We start from the raw sequence: 6000 nt of genomic DNA on the forward strand, positions 1-6000 counted from the left end.
TTTTGGTTTTTTGAGACAGGGTTTCTCTGTGTAGCTTTGTTCCTTTCCTGGATCTCACTCTGTAGACCAGGCTGGCCTCGAACTCACAAAGATCTGCCTGCCTCTGCCTCCCAAGTGCTGGGATTAAAGGTGTGTGCCACCACCGCCCGGCCTCTAATCTATGTTTTGCCACGTGGCTTCATGGCATTACCTGTTCTCTCACATGTAGCTTCTCTTTGCAGTGGCTCACAGCTTCTGCCTGACTCCACCCTTCTTCATCTCCGTCTTCAGTTTGAACGTACTGCCTAACCTTATTCTGCCTCACCATTGGCCAAACAGCTTTAATTATCAACCAATGAAGACAACATATATTCACAGCATACAGAAAGATATCCCACGGCAGCCCATCATCCTTTTTTGAAGTAAATTGGTGCTGCCAGGATCAGACATGCCTCAGTGTAATGAAAAGCCTTATGCTATTTAAACATCTTAAATTCCATCTTCCATAGGTCCCTAAAGTGTTTGAAGACCATCTATCTAAAATATATCTGTTTAACCTTGAAAACATACTAACATGACTGTAAGTTTGATTGTTATAGATGACTAACTACTAACCTGTATTTCTTAATTATCCTAAACAGTTTGTAATAGTAACCTTTAAGGTTAGAACTTTACATTTTAAAATGAGCTGGAAAGGTACAATACCTTAAACAAGAGTAGAAACTTATATACAATATGACAAAAATAACCTTAAATTTGTATCAATATACAAAAAATCATACCAATATAAAATATTTGAGACTAGTAGTTGCTTTTTAGTTTAAAAGTAGATTCAATAATCTATCCTTTTATCCTATTATTGCTATATTCCCTCTTTTTTCTTTCATCCTTTATCCTACCACCTTTTATTCAACACTAGATAGGAAAGAAAGAAGGATAGGAGAAAGAAAAAAGGAAGGAAAGAAGGAAGGAAGAAAGAAGAAATCACTTAATCTAAACTTCTTTGCTTAGTTTCCTCCCTGACCATGACCAATAACAACTTGTAACTAACCTCCCTAAATGACAACAAATATCCATAACCCACGGAATGACCAAAAATGGCCCACTCCTCTTCTCGGGAATGTGGATATCATGTTCTTAAAATTTCTTCCTTTCGATCCTGCTCCGGACTTCCCTTCTGGACAGAGGTGAGTGTCCTGGCTCAGCCCGGACCCCATCCCTGGGCACCAGCCACTCCAGGGAAGACCTGCCCAACTTGGCCCCAGGTTCTGGCCACTGGGCAGGTTCCCTTCTAGCCCCATCGGGAAGGATCCCCTTCTCCAAGACCCCCTACAGACCCTGCAATCTCCACGCCCTGCCCCCACGCCCATCTGCCCGAGACCCCAACCACTTCCTGAGACTTAGAGACTGGCCCCCAGCTCCCATCTTGCCCCAGACTTCCCTTCTGGACCAGAGAGACCAGAGAGAGAGAGAGAGACAGAGAGAGAGAGAGAGAGAAGAGCGCCCATCCTGCCCCGGACTTCCCTTCTGGACAAGAGCGCCCATCCTGCCCCGGACTTCCCTTCTAGACAAGAGCGCCCATCCTGCCCCGGACTTCCCTTCTGGACAAGAGCGCCCATCCTGCCCCGGACTTCCCGTCTGGACAAGAACTCCCATCCTGCCCTGGACTTCCCATTTGGACAAGAGAGCTCCCATCTGGACAAGAGAGAGAGACTTCCTGAATCTGTCAGCTCTGTCTGAACCAAGTGTGCTGATAAGACCAAGAACGAACCACAAGGAGATGGGCAGACGTCAAAGCAGAAATACATACAACAAAATAAAGAGCAATACAGCATCACCAGAACCTAGCCCTCCTCCAACATCTAGACCTGAACATCAAAAATTGGAAGAAGCAGAAGAAAACAGCCTTATGAATGACATCATGAAGAAGGTAGAGGCTTGTGTAGAGGAAAAGACAAAAAAATGGGAAGAACGCTGTAAACAACTAGAGGAAAGGGCAAACAAATTAGAAGAAAACAATAAAGTCCTGGAAGAAAACAATAAGGTACTGAAAGAAAATCAAGAAAAAGCAATGAAACAAATGAAGGAAACAGTCCAAGACCTGAAAAGGGAAATAGAAAAAATGAAGAAGACACAAACAGAAGGAATGCTGGAAATAGAAAATCTGAGTAAACGATCGGGAACTTCAGATGCAAATATAACCAACAGAATGCAAGAGATGGAAGAGAGGATCTCTGACGTTGAAGATACAGTAGAAGAAATAGATTCATCAGTCAAAGAAAACGCTAAAGCCAACAAAGTCATGAACCAAAATGTCCAAGAAATTTGGGACACCATGAAAAGACCAAACCTATGAATAATAGGGGTAGAAGAAGGAGAAGAATACCAACTCAAGGGCACAGAAAATATATTCAACAAGATCATAGAAGAAAACTTTCCCAACTTAAAGAAGGAAATGCCTATGAAGATACAAGAAGCCTATAGAACACCAAACAGACTAGATCCCCAAAAAAAGTCCCCTCGCCACATAATAATTAAACAACTAAATGTACAGAATAAAGAAAGAATATTAAGAGCAGCAAAGGAAAAAGGCCAAGTGACCTATAAAGGCAAACCCATCAGAATAACACCCAATTTCTCAATGGAGACTTTGAAAGCCAGAAGGACCTGGACAGATGTAATGCAGACACTAAGAGACCATGGATGCCAGCCTAGACTAATATACCCAGCAAAACTTTCAATCATCATAGATGGAGTGAACAAGACATTCCAAGACAAAGCCAGATTTAAACAATACTTATCCACAAATCCAGCCCTACAGAAAGCACTAGAAGGAAAATTCCAACCTAAGGAAGTCAGATACACCCTCGAAAACACAGGCAATAGATAAAGCCACAGCAGTAAACCCCAACGAAGAGAAGTACACACACATTACCACCAAAAAATAACAGGAATGAACAATCACTGGTCATTAATATCCCTCAATATCAATGGACTTAATTCACCTATAAAAAGACATAGGCTTACAGAATGGATACGAAAGCAGCACCCATCTTTCTTCTGCATACAAGAAACACATCTCAAATTCAAAGATAGACACTACCTAAGAATAAAAGGCTGGGAAAAGACTTTCCAATCAAACTGTCTTAAGAAACAAGCGGGTGTAGCCATCCTGATATCCAGCAAAATAGACTTCAAACTAAAATCAATCAAAAGAGATCAAGAAGGGCATTACATATTCATCACAGGAAAGATTCACCAAGATGAAGTTTCAATTCTGAATATTTATGCCCCAAATACAAGGGCGCCCACATATGTAAAAGAAACATTACTAAAGCTTAAACCACATATAAAACCCCACACATTAATAGTGGGAGACCTCAACACCCCACTTTCACCACTGGACAGATCTCCCAAATCGAAACTTAACAGAGAAATAAAGGACTTAACTGATGTCATGACTCAAATGGACTTAATCGATAGCTACAGAACATTCCATCCTAACAAAAAAAGAATATACCTTCTTCTCAGCACCCCATGGAACCTTCTCTAAAATTGACCACATATTTGGCCACAAAACAAATCTCAACAGATACAAAACAATTGGAATAACCTCCTGTGTTCTATCAGACCACCATGGTCTAAAGTTAGACTCCAATAACAACAAAAACTACAGAAAACCTACAATCTCATGGAAACTGAATAACACTCAACTCAACCAATGGGTTAAGGAAGAAAAAAAGAAAAAAAGAAAGAAAGAAAGAAAGAAAGAAAGAAAGAAAGAAAGAAAGAAAGAAAGAAAGAAAGAAAGAAATTAAAGACTTCCTAGAGATCAACGAAAATGAAGACACCACATACCCAAACCTATGGGACACTATGAAAGCAGTGCTAAGAGGGAAATTCATAGCACTAAATGCCCACATAAAGAAGTTGGAGAAATCTCACCCTAGTGACTTAACAGCACACCTGAAAGCTCTAGAGCAAGAAGAAGCAAAGTCTCCCAGGAAAAATAAACGCCAGGAAATTATCAAAGTGAGAGTCGAAATCAATAAAATAGAAACAAAGAGAACAATACAAAAAATTAATGAAACAAAGAGTTGGTTCTTTGAGAAAATTAACAAGATAGACAAGCCCTTATCCAAACTAACCAAAAGACAGAGAGCATCCAAATCAACAAAATCAGAAATGAAAAGGGGGACATAACAACAGACATTGAGGAAATCCAGAGAATCATCAGGTCATACTTCAAAAACCTCTACTCTACAAAACTGGAAAACGTAAAAGAAATGGATAGCTTTCTGGATAGGTACCACATACCTAAGTTAAATCAAGACCAGATAAACTATTTAAATAGTCCAATAACCCCTAAGGAAATAGAATCAGTCATTAAAAGTCTCCCAAGCAAAAAAAGCCCAGGACCAGATGGTTTCAGCGCAGAATTCTACCAGATCTTTAAAGAAGAGTTAATACCAATACTCTCTAAATTGTTCCACACAATAGAAACAGAAGGAACATTACCAAACTCCTTCTATGAGGCTACAATTACCCTGATTCCTAAACCAAACAAGGATACAACAAAGAAAGAGAACTACAGACCGATCTCCCTCATGAACATTCATGCAAAAATATTCAATAAAATACTGGCAAACAGACTCCAAGAACACATCAAAACAATTATCCACCATGATCAAGTAGGCTTCATTCCAGGGATGCAAGGGTGGTTCAACATATGAAAGTCCGTCAATGTAATACACCATATAAACAAACTCAAAGAAAAAACCACATGATCATCTCACTAGATGCAGAAAAGGCATTTGACAAAATCCAACACCCCTACATGATAAAGGTCCTGGAGCGATCAGGAATACAGGGAACATACCTAAACATAATAAAGGCAATTTACAGCAAGCCAAAAGCCAACATCAAATTAAATGGAGAGAAACTCAAAGCAATCCCACTAAAATCAGGAACGAGGCAAGGCTGTCCGCTCTCCCCATACTTATTCAATATAGTATTTGAAGTTCTAGCCAGAGCAATAAGACAACATAAGGAGATTAAGGGTTGGGAAGTGAGCAGAATCAGGGTGCAAAATGTGAAATTCCCAAAGAGTCAGTGAAGAACGTATGTTAAATTTTAAAAATGTGAAAAAAAAATATACACCTTAGACCAAATGGACCTAGCTCTATACAGACATTCTATTAACTGCTACCAGAGTATACATCCCCAAGCACGGTCTTGTGTGAAATCACCCTGGCTAACTTCCTTAGTCCATTATGTGCTCCTGTAAGCAAACACATGAGATTAAATATTGTATTTGAAAAAGAAAGAGAGAAAAGTTTCAGGGCTGGAGAGGTGTGGCTCAGTGGTTTGGTTCCACTGAGTTTGGTTCCCAGCACTCACATTGAGCTGCCCATAAGCACCCATAAATCCAGCTCCAGGGGATCCTATGCCCTCTTCTGGCTTCCACGGGCACCTGTACCCACGTGGCATGCACAGTCACAGAGACACACACATACACATAAGTAAAAATGAAAATAAATCTTTTAAAAAACAGAATTCATTTCTCCCAATTCTGGAAGCTGGAAAATCAAAGACAGTGGTGTCAGTTACTAAAGACTGGATCTCCTTGCTTCCAAGAGGCTGTCTTCTGCATCCTCTAAAGGGAAGAAATGCTACAACCACACATTGCAAAAGGCGTGTGAGCAAGAGAGCTTGACTGCTACATGAAGACTCTGTTACGTGGGTCTGGCGCTCATTCGCGGGACCCTTGTAACTTCGTCACCTCTCAGGGACCCGTCTCTTCCACTGTCACTTTGTAGTTTCAGGACACGAATGTAAAAGGGAAACATTCAGACCTTAGCATCAAGGCATCAGGGGGATTTGGGATGTTCCAATCAGGTGACTTACACAATCGTTTAGTCAGCAAGTGTGGGCTATCCTGGGAAAGGCATGGTCTGGGGAAAGGAGGGCTCTGAGACCAAGGCAAACCCTTCAGGAGTAGACCGCTGGAGAGTATCTGCT

Source organism: Peromyscus eremicus, chromosome 8a, assembly GCF_949786415.1.
Source record: "Peromyscus eremicus chromosome 8a, PerEre_H2_v1, whole genome shotgun sequence".
NCBI classification, from domain to species: Eukaryota; Metazoa; Chordata; class Mammalia; order Rodentia; family Cricetidae; genus Peromyscus; species Peromyscus eremicus.